At 42.0% G+C, this 16,539-nt stretch overlaps 1 protein-coding gene across 1 annotated transcript in view; it reads left to right on the top strand.

The window, feature by feature from the left end:
- LOC128666706 (gastrula zinc finger protein XlCGF26.1-like) overlaps positions 1-16,539 on the top strand; it is a 92,960-nt gene that overhangs the window by 54,286 nt on the left and 22,135 nt on the right. The gene's annotated exons all lie outside the window — the stretch shown is intronic.

Below are 16,539 nucleotides of genomic sequence, written 5' to 3'. Positions count from 1 at the left end.
AGCATTAAACAGATAAATGAGTGTATACTCCTTGTATATTACTTGGTGTGAGGATAAAGCCAACGTACATTTCACCTTTGAAAAGGCTTCTTCCGGGCATTTGTATCATCATGTTGTAAGCTCCTCCTCATAAAGGAGATCCAGGTGTGTTGCCCTCCGGAAAGGTATGCCGGTGAATATAGGTTCTTATTTGATGTAGGAAAGCTAAAATGAGTCCAAAAAGTAACATTGTTATATGTGGTATAACTATTTGTGCTTAAAAGTAAAGTACAGATCATTTACAATTACTTTATAATTATATTACAAAGTGCTACAGCAGTATTGGTACAACTTTAAATAGAACAAAATTTGCTATTTACAAAAACAAAATATTTTAAATAAATAGAACATTAGTAGACAGCAATTAGACATTTGGGAAGAAGCATTGTTTTTACTTTATATTTAGAGGAAATGCCCTAGGTTTAATTCTTCATTTAAGCCTATGGGACTAAGTTTGTCTAGATCGAAAATCCACCTACTCTCATGTTGCAGAATGATTCTCTCTCGATCCCCACCTCTAATACCTAATCTAACCCGATCTATGCCTATTACTTTATAGTCATGAGGATTTGAGTTGTGTGTCATTTTGAAGTGTTGTGCAATGCTTGAGTTATCTACTTCCTTCTAAGTCTCTAAGGTGTTCTAAGACTCTGTCACGTAGTGGTTGTGTCGTTTTACCTATGTAGAACAGGGAGCAACTGCATTTTGCTAAATATACAAGTCCCTGTGTTCTACAAGTAATTTTTTCACGTATCTTATATATAGGGTGAATATATTGCCGCCTTATAAAGGGACACATATGAAAAATACATATGTCATGGCTGTTGTGACGAGACCAATCTCGCCACTGTGCATTGGAGGAGCCTGGTTGCCCGCCTGCTGCCTTTACACTATGGCCCCATGTTGAAACGCTTACTTTTCCCCTGCAAAGACACAAAAGCCGGGTCATTCAGTACTTGCCCTATTTGAACAGTGATACCCCAGATAGCTATGCCATGTAGCCCATTTGTATAACGAAAGACTTTGGCTCCATGGCAATTGAACTGTATGTGTGTGACCTGAGCGCCATTCAGTAATAATGTGCGCTCAGATCTAGGCTATTTGGGGATTTGTACCTGTTTTATGCAATAGCTGCACAGTTATATATTTTTATGTATATTATTGTCTTTTGCTACCATGTGTTCAATTGAGTTTTGCCTCTGTCCTTGGTGATAATTGTATTACTTCCCAATTATCTCCAGGATAGAAGACTCTTTGGAACTGGTTTAAGGTAATTGTATCAACCATTGTGTAAGGTAACTGCATCAACCATTGTGTAAGGTAATTGTATCAACCATTGTGTAAGGTAACTGCATCAACCATTGTGTAAGGTAATTGCATCACCCATTGTGTAAGGTAATTGCATCAGGCAGAGGGGAGGATTTTGTGTGGGAGTGTCTGAGAGTATTGTATGTGTTTATTGGTTGTTTTACAAAACCCTGTGGGTGGTACTAATGTGTAAAAATGTGTATATAAGAACAATAAACCCACAGCTCTGGCTGATATCTGTTTGACCCTCACCATGGAGCTTTGACTCATGCTTGGGGGGAGGGAGGGAAGATCTACTAAACGGCGGTTTAGCCCTTTTATGCTTGGGGGTGCCGTTACAGCTGTTTAAAGAAATGTTTTATATAAGAACCCTGACATATGTATTTTTCATATGTGTTCTTTTTTAAAGCGGCAATATGGTCACCCTACTTATATATCCCATACGATTTTTTGCTGCAAAGTATTTTGCATGCTCAATATGGTTGCATGCTTTGCACAATCTGCAAGGGTAACAACCAGGATCAATTTTAGATTTTTGTAACCAGTTGATTGGGTCAGACATAGTGACTATGTACTAGGCTGTCACGAAGATTTGGTGCTCTACAAGCAGTCATCTTTGGCTGTGTAGTTAGTATAGTACTAATCTTTGCATCCATCAATGATAATAGATCTGAGAGCCCGATGTGGGAGCAGGCATCAGCCACTTACCCCGACTTCTCTATGGTTTGGATCGGTTAAGATTTCTTAGCTGCCGACCACATTTGAGATTTTGTTCACTCCCCTAGGGCTGCCATATCAGATAATTGAACATTATAAGAACCTATACAGAGATTATTGAACAGCTTCTAAGGGAAGGATTCCCTCTTCTTTACCGAACAAAGATTTCACCACAACACGCAAGGAGGACTATTCCATATAGGTGGTTAAGAATTAAACTCTCTGATTCAAAGAGGACACTACCTTTGTTATTGCAGCTTATGCCTATACTTGAGCTAAGTAGCCCTATTGCTGTATTTGTGCTTAAATGTTAGTAAGCTTGCAAGCTGTTCTTTTGCTATTAGTATCTCTCCTGGTGTTCATTATTGTACAGAACATATTTGTATGATATTTTGTAAATTGTCTTTTCTTCCTAATGGGAAAGAGTCCACAGCCGCATTCATTACTTATGGGAAATAAGAACCTGGCCACCAGGAGGAGACAAAAAACCAACCAGCCAAACCCTTAAATACTCCTCCCACTTCCCCTATCCCCCCCAGTCATTCTTTGCCTTTCATCCCAGGAGATTGGCAGAGAAGTGTCAGAAGTTTTATTTCCATTTTTTATACTTGTATTTAATGTTAATGTCTCTTATGGAGGGTGCTACCCTTCGACATGGGACAGGAGTTTTAAGTAGTCCTGTTAGCCTTTCATGGAGGGCCTGGGCAAAAGTTATAGTTCGGAGATGCAGTGGGAGCTTCCCCTGCGACACCATCTCGACTCGTTATAACAGTTCCTTTCAGCACTTGGTGTTGTCGAACTTCGCATCTCTACCTGCTGTCTTCTCTCAAGTCCATGACGGAGGCACTGCCACTATTCGTCACACTTGAAGGGCCGTGTTCCTGTACCACGGCGTAGATTCCGGTAAGATCGTTTCATTTTATTACATTGTCTGTAATGTGATTTATTATGACAGTATAGTATGGGCCTCGCTGAGGCACCTTCAGTACAGATCTTGGAATCAAGGGATATTTCCTCCTTAGGGTGGATTAGTGAACGGGGAGGGGGTCTCTTATCATGTTTCTTATGTGATTCAACCTACATTGGGTATGTGTGTACGGGCTCTGAGGCTGAGACATGAAGTGTAACTCTATTCGGTGCATAGTGGCTTTTTTCTGGGCTTGTGATTGCACAGCCTAGGACTAAAAACCTTTGGGTTATGAGTATATGCCTGTTGGTTTAGACTTACTTATCTTTTTAGGTGGGCCTAGTTGTGCTTTTTGGATTTCGTGGGGCATCTGCTGACCATGCGTGTTTACGCTTGGGCAGCGTTTCTTCCCCTTCCGCATTCCTGACAGAGTGGCGACTGAGGAAAGAGTCTGCTCTGCTGAGGTCTGGTCATAGGAGGTGTTGAGTGCCCCAGCCATTGTGTGTCAGGAGCCAGTCGTTTTTTCCTATATTGTGCATTTATATTAGCCCTAGCCATGGAGGATTCTGATGCCGGGACTATTGTCTTATCAGATTATGAGTCGGATGAGGATTGTCATTTGGCCCTATTGTCGCAAGTCTACCACTTTTGTCTCTTGTGCCTGCATGGTTTGCAGGGTCCCTTGGGCTTGGGGGATCTTGGGTCTGCTGAGCCATCGGCCTCCGGGAGCTCTGTTCCTCAGGAGGCGTCTTCCCAATCGCACACTCCTTTTGCTTTCACAGGTGACCTTGACTTTGATGTCTCCTCCGTTAGGCTCAGAAAAGGGAGCGTTGAGCATAATTTACCTTCCCTTCAACTCTCAATACCAGCGTTGCCTACGGTAGCGGTAAGCTGTAAAAACGTGCTCGTGCACGATATCCCCATAGGAAACAATGGGGCTGAGCTGGCTGAAAAAAACCCTAACACCTGCAAAAAAGCAGTGTTAAGCTCCTAACGCAGCCCCATTGTTTCCTATGGGGAAACACTTTCTAAGTCTGCACCTAACATGAACCCCGAGTCTAAACACCCCTTAACTTACACTTATTAACCCCTAATCTGCCGCCCCCGCTATCGCTGACACCTATATTATATTTATTACCCCCTAATCTCCCCCCCCCCAACGTCGCCACTACCTAACTACACTTATTAAACCCTAATCTGCCGACCCGACCTCGCCGCCACTATAATAAATGTATTAACCCCTAAACCGCCGCACTCCTGCCTCACAAACACTATAATAAATTTTATTAACCCCTAATCTGCCCTCCCTAACATCGCCGCCACCTACCTACAATTATTAACCCCTAATCTCCCGCCCGCAACATCGCCGCTACTATAATAAAGTTATTAACCCCTAAACCTAAGTCTAATCCTAACCCTAACACCCCCCTAACATAAATATAATTTAAATTAAACAAAATAATATTCCTATAATGAAATAAATTATTCCTATTTAAAACTAAATAATTACCTATAAAATAAACCCTAATATAGCTACAATATAACTAATAGTTACATTGTAGCTATTTTAGGATTTATATTTATTTTACAGGCAACTTTGTATTTATTTCTCTTGTTAAGTGTAGTCAGTCCATGGGTCATCCATTACTTATATCTCTTCCCCAACAGGAAGTTGCAAGAGGATCAACCAAGCAGAGCTGCTATATAGCTCCTCCCCTCACATGTCATATCCAGTCATTCTCTTGCAACCTAACTAAAGATAGGTCGTTGTGAGAGGTCTGTGATGTTTTTAAACTTAGTTTATTTCTTCAATCAAAAGTTTGTTATTTTAAATGGCACCGGAGTGTGCTGTTTGTTCTCAGGCAGCATTAGAAGAAGAATCTGCCTGCGTTTTCTATGATCTTAGCAGACGTAACTAAGATCCACTGGCTGTTCTCACACATTCTGAGGGGTGAGGTAACTTCAGAAAGAGGGGAATAGCATGCAGGGCCCCCCCTGCAAACGAGGTATGTGCAGTAAATTATTTTTCTAAGGAATGGAATTGACTGAGAAAATACTGCTAATACCAATGTAATGTAAGTTCAGCTTTAAATGCAGTGGTAGCGACTGGTATTAGGCTGATGAGTGTGTGTACACTGAAGTATTTTTCTAGGGAATGGAATTTCACTCAGAAAATACTGTTAATACTGAAGTAATGTGTGAGCCTTCACTGCAGTAAATGCGACTGGTAGCAGGCTTATTAATAACACTTCATAGCTTTTAAAATATATGTTTAAAACTATTACTAGCATGTTAATCGTTTTTTGTGAGGTACTTGGTGATAAAACTTATTGGGGCATGATTTTTACCACATGGCTATCTTTGTTTTCTGCATAGAAACAGTTTACTGAGCTTCCCCACTGTTGTAATCTGAGTGGGAGGGGCCTATTTTAGCGTTTTTTTGCGCAGTAAAATTTCAGTCACAATCTTCCTACTTCATCCTCCATGATCCAGGACGTCTCTAGAGAGCTCAGGGGTCTTCAAAATTCGTTTTGAGGGAGGTAATCAGTCACAGCAGACCTGTGACAGTGTGTTTGACTGTGATAAAAACGTTAATTTTATCATTGTTATCCGTTTTTGGGTATTAAGGGGTTAATCATCCATTTGCAAGTGGGTGCAATGCTCTGCTAACTTAATACATTTACTATGAAAATTTGGTTGCTATAACTAATTTGGTTCATTGTTATTTCAACTGTGACAGCTTTTTGTGCATCTTAAAGGCGTTTTTTATATTGCTTGTAAATTTATTTGAAAGTTTTTTCCAAGCTTGCTAGTCTCATTGCTAGTCTGTTTAAACATGTCTGACTCAGATGAATCTCTTTGTTCACTATGTTTAAAGGCCAATGTGGAGCCCAATAGAAATTTGTGTACTAATTGCATTGATGTCACTTTAAATAAAAGTCAATCTTTACATGTAAAGAAATTATCACCAGACAACAAGGGGGAAGTTATGCCGACTAACTCTCCTCACGTGTCAGTACCTTCGCCTCCCGCTCAGGAGGTGCGTGATATTGTGGCGCCAACAGGGAGGCCCATACAAATCACTTTGCAAGACATGGCTACTGTTATGACAGAAGTATTATCTAAATTGCCAGAATTAAGAGGCAAGCGCGATTGCTCTGGGTTAAGGACAGAGCGCGCTGATGATGGGAGAGCCATGTCCGATACTGCGTCACAATTTGCAGGACATGAGGACGGAGAGCTTCATTCTGTGGGTGACGGATCTGATCCAGGAAGACTGGATTCAGAGATTTCTAATTTTAAATTTAAGCTTGAGAACCTCCGCGTATTGCTAGGGGAGGTATTAGCGGCTCTGAATGATTGTAACACGGTTGCAATTCCAGAGAAATTATGTAGGCTGGATAAATACTATGCGGTACCGGTGTGTACTGACGTTTTTCCTATACCTAAGAGGCTTACAGAAATTATTAGCAAGGAGTGGGATAGACCCGGTGTGCCTTTTTCCCCCGCTCCTATATTTAGGAAAATGTTTCCAATAGACGCCACCACATGGGACTTATGGCAGACGGTCCCTAAGGTGGAGGGAGCAGTTTCTACTTTAGCTAAGCGTACCACTATCCCGGTGGAGGATAGTTGTGCCTTTTCAGATCCAATGGATAAAAAATTAGAAGGTTACCTTAAGAAAATGTTTGTTCAACAAGGTTTTATCTTACAGCCCCTTGCATGCATTGCGCCTGTCACTGCTGCGGCGGCATTCTGGTTTGAGTCTCTGGAAGAGGCCATTCGCACAGCTCCATTGGATGAAATTATGAACAAGCTTAAAGCACTTAAGCTAGCTAACTCATTTGTTTCTGATGCCGTCGTACATTTAACCAAACTTACGGCTAAGAACTCCGGATTCGCCATCCAAGCGCGCAGAGCGCTGTGGCTTAAATCCTGGTCAGCTGATGTGACTTCTAAATCTAAATTGCTTAATATTCCTTTCAAAGGGCAGACCTTATTCGGGCCCGGCTTGAAAGAAATTATCGCTGACATTACGGGAGGTAAGGGCCATGCTCTGCCTCAGGACAGGGCCAAATCAAAGGCCAAACAGTCTAATTTTCGTGCCTTTCGTAACCTCAAGGCAGGAGCAGCATCAACTTCCTCCGCTCCAAAACAGGAAGGAGCTGTTGCTCGTTACAGACAGGGCTGGAAAGCTAACCAGTCCTGGAACAAGGGCAAGCAGGCCAGAAAACCTGCTGCTGCCCCTAAGACAGCATGAAGAGAGGGCCCCCTATCCGGAAACGGATCTAGTGGGGGGCAGACTTTCTCTCTTTGCCCAGGCTTGGGCAAGAGATGTCCAGGATCCCTGGGCGTTGGAGATCATATCTCAGGGATATCTTCTGGACTTCAAAGCTTCTCCTCCAGTATGCCGGTGAATATAGGTTCTTATTTGATGTAGGAAAGCTAAAATGAGTCCAAAAAGTAACATTGTTATATGTGGTATAACTATTTGTGCTTAAAAGTAAAGTACAGATCATTTACAATTACTTTATAATTATATTACAAAGTGCTACAGCAGTATTGGTACAACTTTAAATAGAACAAAATTTGCTATTTACAAAAACAAAATATTTTAAATAAATAGAACATTAGTAGACAGCAATTAGACATTTGGGAAGAAGCATTGTTTTTACTTTCTATTTAGAGGAAATGCCCTAGGTTTAATTCTTCATTTAAGCCTATGGGACTAAGTCTGTCTAGATCGAAAATCCACCTACTCTCATGTTGCAGAATGATTCTCTCTCGATCCCCACCTCTAATACCTAATCTAACCCAATCTATGCCTATTACTTTATAGTCATGAGGATTTGAGTTGTGGGTCATTTTGAAGTGTTGTGCAATGCTTGAGTTATCTACTTCCTTCTAAGTCTCTAAGGTGTTCTAAGACTCTGTCACGTAGTGGTTGTGTCGTTTTACCTATGTAGAACAGGGAGCAACTGCATTTTGCTAAATATACAAGTCCCTGTGTTCTACAAGTAATTTTTTCACGTATCTTATATATAGGGTGAATATATTGCCGCCTTATAAAGGGACACATATGAAAAATACATATGTCATGGCTGTTGTGACGAGACCAATCTCGCCACTGTGCATTGGAGGAGCCTGGTTGCCCGCCTGCTGCCTTTACACTATGGCCCCATGTTGAAACGCTTACTTTTCCCCTGCAAAGACACAAAAGCCGGGTCATTCAGTACTTGCCCTATTTGAACAGTGATACCCCAGATAGCTATGCCATGTAGCCCATTTGTATAACGAAAGACTTTGGCTCCATGGCAATTGAACTGTATGTGTGTGACCTGAGCGCCATTCAGTAATAATGTGCGCTCAGATCTAGGCTATTTGGGGATTTGTACCTGTTTTATGCAATAGCTGCACAGTTATATATTTTTATGTATATTATTGTCTTTTGCTACCATGTGTTCAATTGAGTTTTGCCTCTGTCCTTGGTGATAATTGTATTACTTCCCAATTATCTCCAGGATAGAAGACTCTGTGGAACTGGTTTAAGGTAATTGTATCAACCATTGTGTAAGGTAACTGCATCAACCATTGTGTAAGGTAATTGTATCAACCATTGTGTAAGGTAACTGCATCAACCATTGGGTAAGGTAATTGCATCACCCATTGTGTAAGGTAATTGCATCAGGCAGAGGGGAGGATTTTGTGTGGGAGTGTCTGAGAGTATTGTATGTGTTTATTGGTTGTTTTACAAAACCCTGTGGGTGGTACTAATGTGTAAAAATGTGTATATAAGAACAATAAACCCACAGCTCTGGCTGATATCTGTTTGACCCTCACCATGGAGCTTTGACTCATGCTTGGGGGGAGGGAGGGAAGATCTACTAAACGGCGGTTTAGCCCTTTTATGCTTGGGGGTGCCGTTACAGCTGTTTAAAGAAATGTTTTATATAAGAACCCTGACATATGTATTTTTCATATGTGTTCTTTTTTAAAGCGGCAATATGGTCACCCTACTTATATATCCCATAAGATTTTTTGCTGCAAAGTATTTTGCATGCTCAATATGATTGCATGCTTTGCACAATCTGCAAGGGTAACAACCAGGATCAATTTTAGATTTTTGTAACCAGTTGATTGGGTCAGACATAGTGACTATGTACTAGGCTGTCACGAAGATTTGGTGCTCTACAAGCAGTCATCTTTGGCTGTGTAGTTAGTATAGTACTAATCTTTGCATCCATCAATGATAATATATCTGAGAGCCCGATGTGGGAGTAGGCATCAGCCACTTACCCCGACTTCTCTATGGTTTGGATCGGTTAAGATTTCTTAGCTGCCGACCACATTTGAGATTTTGTTCACTCCCCTAGGGCTGCCATATCAGATAATTGAACATTATAAGAACCTATACAGAGATTATTGAACAGCTTCTAAGGGAAGGATTCCCTCTTCTTTACCGAACAAAGATTTCACCACAACACGCAAGGAGGACTATTCCATATAGGTGGTTAAGAATTAAACTCTCTGATTCAAAGAGGACACTACCTTTGTTATTGCAGCTTATGCCTATACTTGAGCTAAGTAGCCCTATTGCTGTATTTGTGCTTAAATGTTAGTAAGCTTGCAAGCTGTTCTTTTGCTATTAGTATCTCTCCTGGTGTTCATTATTGTACAGAACATATTTGTATGATATTTTGTAAATTGTCTTTTCTTCCTAATGGGAAAGAGTCCACAGCCGCATTCATTACTTATGGGAAATAAGAACCTGGCCACCAGGAGGAGACAAAAACCAACCAGCCAAACCCTTAAATACTCCTCCCACTTCCCCTATCCCCCCCAGTCATTCTTTGCCTTTCATCCCAGGAGATTGGCAGAGAAGTCTCAGAAGTTTTATTTCCATTTTTTATACTTGTATTTAATGTTAATGTCTCTTATGGAGGGTGCTACCCTTCGACATGGGACAGGAGTTTTAAGTAGTCCTGTTAGCCTTTCATGGAGGGCCTGGGCAAAAGTTATAGTTCGGAGATGCAGTGGGAGCTTCCCCTGCAACACCATCTCTACCTGCTGTCTTCTCTCGAGTCCATGACGGAGGCACTGCCACTATTCGTCACACTTGAAGGGCCGTGTTCCTGTACCACGGCGTAGATTCCGGTAAGATCGTTTCATTTTATTACATTGTCTGTAATGTGATTTATTATGACAGTATAGTATGGGCCTCGCTGAGGCACCTTCAGTACAGATCTTGGAATCAAGGGATATTTCCTCCTTAGGGTGGATTAGTGAACGGGGAGGGGGTCTCTTATCATGTTTCTTATGTGATTCAACCTACATTGGGTATGTGTGTATGGGCTCTGAGGCTGAGACATGAAGTGTAACTTTATTCGGTGCATAGTGGCTTTTTTCTGGGCTTGTGATTGCACAGCCTAGGACTAAAAACCTTTGGGTTATGAGTATATGCCTGTTGGTTTAGACTTACTTATCTTTTTAGGTGGGCCTAGTTGTGCTTTTTGGATTTCGCGGGGCATCTGCTGACCATGCGTGTTTACGCTTGGGCAGCGTTTCTTCCCCTTCCGCATTCCTGACAGAGTGGCGACTGAGGAAAGAGTCTGCTCTGCTGAGGTCTGGTCATAGGAGGTGTTGAGTGCCCCAGCCATTGTGTGTCAGGAGCCAGTCGTTTTTTCCTATATTGTGCATTTATATTAGCCCTAGCCATGGAGGATTCTGATGCCGGGACTATTGTCTTATCAGATTATGAGTCGGATGAGGATTGTCATTTGGCCCTATTGTCGCAAGTCTACCACTCTTGTCTCTTGTGCCTGCATGGTTTGCAGGGTCCCTTGGGCTTGGGGGATCTTGGGTCTGCTGAGCCATCGGCCTCCGGGAGCTCTGTTCCTCAGGAGGCGTCTTCCCAATCGCACACTCCTTTTGCTTTCACAGGTGACCTTGACTTTGATGTCTCCTCCGTTAGGCTCAGAAAAGGGAGCGTTGAGCATAATTTACCTTCCCTTCAACTCTCAATACCAGCGTTGCCTACGGTAGCGGTAAGCTGTAAAAACGTGCTCGTGCACGATATCCCCATAGGAAACAATGGGGCTGAGCTGGCTGAAAAAAACCCTAACACCTGCAAAAAAGCAGTGTTAAGCTCCTAACGCAGCCCCATTGTTTCCTATGGGGAAACACTTTCTAAGTCTGCACCTAACATGAACCCCGAGTCTAAATACCCCTTAACTTACACTTATTAACCCCTAATCTGCCGCCCCCGCTATCGCTGACACCTATATTATATTTATTACCCCCTAATCTTCCCCCCCCCCCAACGTCGCCGCTACCTAACTACACTTATTAAACCCTAATCTGCCGACCCGACCTCGCCGCCACTATAATAAATGTATTAACCCCTAAACCGCCGCACTTCTGCCTCACAAACACTATAATAAATTTTATTAACCCCTAATCTGCCCTCCCTAACATCGCCGCCACCTACCTACAATTATTAACCCCTAATCTCCCGCCCGCAACGTCGCCGCTACTATAATAAAGTTATTAACCCCTAAACCTAAGTCTAACCCTAACCCTAACACCCCCCTAACATAAATATAATTTAAATTAAACAAAATAATATTCCTATAATGAAATAAATTATTCCTATTTAAAACTAAATAATTACCTATAAAATAAACCCTAATATAGCTACAATATAACTAATAGTTACATTGTAGCTATTTTAGGATTTATATTTATTTTTAGGCAACTTTGTATTTATTTCTCTTGTTAAGTGTAGTCAGTCCATGGGTCATCCATTACTTATATCTCTTCCCCAACAGGAAGTTGCAAGAGGATCAACCAAGCAGAGCTGCTATATAGCTCCTCCCCTCACATGTCATATCCAGTCATTCTCTTGCAACCTAACTAAAGATAGGTCGTTGTGAGAGGTCTGTGATGTTTTTAAACTTAGTTTATTTCTTCAATCAAAAGTTTGTTATTTTAAATGGCACCGGAGTGTGCTGTTTGTTCTCAGGCAGCATTAGAAGAATCTGCCTGCGTTTTCTATGATCTTAGCAGACGTAACTAAGATCCACTGGCTGTTCTCACACATTCTGAGGGGTGAGGTAACTTCTACGGAACACGGGCAAGGATTCTATTCAAATCTATTTGTGGTTCCCAAGAAAGAGGGAACCTTCAGACCAATCTTGGACTTAAAGATCCTAAACAAATTCCTAAGAGTTCCATCATTCAAAATGGAAACTATTCGAACCATCCTACCCATGATCCAAGAGGGTCAATACATGACCACAGTGGACTTAAAGGATGCCTACCTTCACATACCGATTCACAAGGATCATTACCGGTACTTAAGATTTGCCTTCCTAGACAGGCATTACCAGTTTGTAGCTCTTCCCTTCGGGTTAGCTACGGCCCCAAGAATCTTTACAAAGGTTCTGGGCTCACTTCTGGCGGTACTCAGACCGCGAGGCATAGCGGTGGCTCCGTACCTAGACGACATTCTGATACAAGCGTCAAGTTTTCAAACTGCCAAGTCTCATACAGAGATAGTTCTGGCATTTCTGAGGTCGCATGGGTGGAAGGTGAACGTGGAAAAGAGTTCTCTATTGCCACTTACAAGGGTTCCTTTCCTAGGGACTCTTATAGATTCTGTAGAGATGAGAATTTACCTGACGGAGGCCAGGTTATCAAAGCTTCTAAATGCTTGCCGTCCCTTCATTCCATTCCACACCCGTCAGTAGCTCAGTGCATGGAGGTAATCGGCTTAATGGTAGCGGCAATGGACATAGTACCATTTGCGCGCCTGCATCTCAGACCGCTGCAATTGTGCATGCTAAGTCAGTGGAATGGGGATTACTCAGATTTGTCCCCTCTGCTAAATCTGGATCAAGAGACCAGAGATTCTCTTCTATGGTGGCTTTCTCGGCCCCATCTGTCCAAAGGGATGACCTTTCGCAGGCCAGATTGGACGATTGTAACAACAGACGCCAGCCTTCTAGGTTGGGGCGCAGTCTGGAATTCCCTGAAGGCTCAGGGATCATGGACTCAGGAGGAGAAACTCCTCCCAATAAATATTCTGGAGTTAAGAGCAATATTCAACGCTCTTCTAGCTTGGCCTCAGTTAGCAACTCTGAGGTTCATCAGATTTCAGTCGGACAACATCACGACTGTGGCTTACATCAACCATCAAGGGGGAACCAGGAGTTCCCTAGCAATGTTGGAAGTCTCAAAGATAATTCGCTGGGCAGAGTCTCACTCTTGCCACCTGTCAGCGATCTACATCCCAGGCGTGGAGAACTGGGAGGCGGATTTTCTAAGTCGCCAGACTTTTCATCCGGGGGAGTGGGAACTTCATCCGGAGGTCTTCGCTCAACTGATTCATCGTTGGGGCAAACCAGATCTGGATCTCATGGCGTCTTGCCAAAACGCCAAGCTTCCTTGTTACGGATCCAGGTCCAGGGACCCGGGAGCGGTGCTGATAGATGCTCTGACAGCACATTGGGTCTTCAACATGGCTTATGTGTTTCCACCATTTCCGATGCTTCCTCGATTGATTGCCAAGATCAAACAGGAGAGAGCATCAGTGATTCTGATAGCGCCTGCGTGGCCACGCAGGACCTGGTATGCAGACCTAGTGGACATGTCGTCCTGTCCACCATGGTCTCTGCCTCTGAGGCAGGACCTTCTAATTCAGGGTCCTTTCAACCATCCAAATCTAATTTCTCTGAGGCTGACTGCATGGAGATTGAACGCTTGATTTTATCAAAGCGTGGCTTCTCGGAGTCGGTTATTGATACCTTAATACAGGCTAGGAAACCTGTTACCAGAAGAATTTACCATAAGATATGGCGTAAATATTTACATTGGTGCGAATCCAAGAGTTACTCATGGAGTAAGGTTAGGATTCCTAGGATATTGTCTTTTCTACAAGAGGGTTTAGAAAAGGGCTTATATGCTAGTTCGTTAAAGGGACAGATTTCTGCTCTGTCTATTCTTCTGCACAAACGTCTGGCAGAAGTTCCAGACGTTCAGACTTTTTGTCAGGCTTTGGCTAGGATTAAGCCTGTGTTTAAGACTGTTGCTCCGCCGTGGAGCTTAAACTTAGTTCTTAACGTTTTGCAAGGTGTTCCATTTGAACCCCTTCATTCCATTGATATCAAGCTGTTATCTTGGAAAGTTCTGTTTTTGATGGCTATTTCCTCGGCTCGAAGAGTCTCGGAGTTATCTGCCTTACATTGTGATTCTCCTTATCTGATTTTTCATTCAGACAAGGTAGTTCTGCGTACTAAACCTGGATTCTTACCTAAGGTAGTTTCTAACAGGAATATCAATCAAGAAATTGTTGTTCCATCACTGTGTCCTAACCCTTCTTAAAAGAAGGAACGACTTTTGCATAATCTGGACGTAGTCCGTGCCCTGAAGTTCTATTTGCAGGCAACTAAAGATTTTCGTCAAACTTCTTCCCTGTTTGTCGTTTACTCTGGACAGAGGAGAGGTCAAAAAGCTTCTGCTACCTCTCTCTCTTTTTGGCTTCGTAGCATAATACGTTTAGCCTATGAGACTGCTGGACAGCAGCCTCCTGAAAGGATTACAGCTCATTCTACTAGAGCTGTGGCTTCCACCTGGGCCTTTAAAAATGAGGCCTCTGTTGAACAGATTTGCAAGGCTGCAACTTGGTCTTCACTTCACACTTTTTCAAAATTTTACAAATTTGACACTTTTGCTTCTTCGGAGGCTGTTTTTGGGAGAAAGGTTCTACAGGCAGTGGTTCCTTCCGTTTAAAGTTCCTGCCTCGTCCCTCCCATCATCCGTGTACTTTTAGCTTTGGTATGGGTATCCCATAAGTAATGGATGACCCGTGGACTGACTACACTTAACAAGAGAAAACATAATTTATGCTTACCTGATAAATTTATTTCTCTTGTAGTGTAATCAGTCCACGGCCCGCCCTGTCTTTTACGGCAGTTCTAAATTTTTAATTAAACTCCAGTCACCACTGCACCCTATGGTTTCTCCTTTCTCGTCTTGTTTCGGTCGAATGACTGGATATGACATGTGAGGGGAGGAGCTATATAGCAGCTCTGCTTGGGTGATCCTCTTGCAACTTCCTGTTGGGGAAGAGATATAAGTAATGGATGACCCGTGGACTGACTACACTACAAGAGAAATACATTTATCAGGTAAGCATAAATTATGTTTTTAACTAGGTACAATAGCTATTAAATAGTTAATAACTATTTAATAGCTACCTAGTTAAAATAAGTACAAAATTACCTGTAAAATAAATCCTAACCTAAGTTACAAATACACCTAACACTACACTATCATTAAATTAAATAAATTACCTACAATTAGCTAAACTAAAATACAATTAAATAAACTAATCTATAATACAAAAAACAAACAAACACTAAATTACAAAAAATAAGAAAATATTACAAGAAGTTTAAACTAATTACACCTAATCTAAGCCCCCTAATAAAATAAAAAAGCCCCCCAAAATAAAAAAATGCCCTACCCTATTCTAAATTACAAAAGTAATCAGCTCTTTTACCAGCCCTTAAAAGGGCTTTTTGCAGGGCATTGCCCCAAAGTAATCAGCTCTTTTACCTGTAAAAAAAAAATACAACGCCCCCCCAACATTAAAACCCACCACCCACAAACCCTACTCTAACCCACCCAAACCCCCCTTAAAAAAACCTAACTCTAAGCCCCTGAAGATCTCCCTGCCTTGAGTCGTCTTCACCCAACGGGGCCGAAATCTTCATCCAAGGTGCGCAGAGGAGGTCCTTCATCCGGTAGAAGTCTTCATCCAGGCGGCGTCTTCAATTTTCATCCATCCAGAGCGTAGCGGAGCCACCTTCCAAGGAGCCGACGCGGAGCCATACTCTTCATCCGGAGTCTTCGTACACAATAACGGTACCTTTAAGTGACGTCATCCAAGATGGCGTCCCTTCAATTCCGATTGGCTGATAGGATTCTATCAGCCAATCGGAATTAAGGTAGGAAAAATCTGATTGGCTGATGCAATCAGCCAATCAGATTGAAGTTCAATCCGATTGGCTGATCCAATCAGCCAATCGTATTGAGCTTGCATTCTATTGGCTGATTGGAACTATTAAATTAAACTATTTAATAGCTATTGTACCTAGTTAAAATAAATACAAAGTTGCCTGTAAAATAAATATAAATCCTAAAATAGCTACAATGCAACTATTAGTTATATTGTAGCTATATTAGGGTTTATTTTATAGTTAAGTATTTAGTTTTAAATAAGAATAATTTATTTCATTATAGGAATATTATTTAATTTAATTAAAATTATATTTATGTTAGGGGGGTGTTAGGGTTAGACTTAGGTTTAGGGGTTAATAACTTTATTATAGTAGCGGCGACGTTGCGGACGGGAGATTAGGGGTTAATAATTGTAGGTAGGTGGCGGCGATGTTAGGGAGGGCAGATTAGGGGTTAATACAATTTATTATAGTGTTTGCGAGGCGGGAGTGCGGCGGTTTAGGGGTTAATACATTTATTATAGTGGTGGCGAGGTCCAGTCGGTA

This window comes from Bombina bombina, chromosome 7 (assembly GCF_027579735.1).
Source record: "Bombina bombina isolate aBomBom1 chromosome 7, aBomBom1.pri, whole genome shotgun sequence".
Classification (NCBI taxonomy): domain Eukaryota; kingdom Metazoa; phylum Chordata; class Amphibia; order Anura; family Bombinatoridae; genus Bombina; species Bombina bombina.
This window is presented reverse-complemented; position numbering and strand designations above follow the sequence as displayed.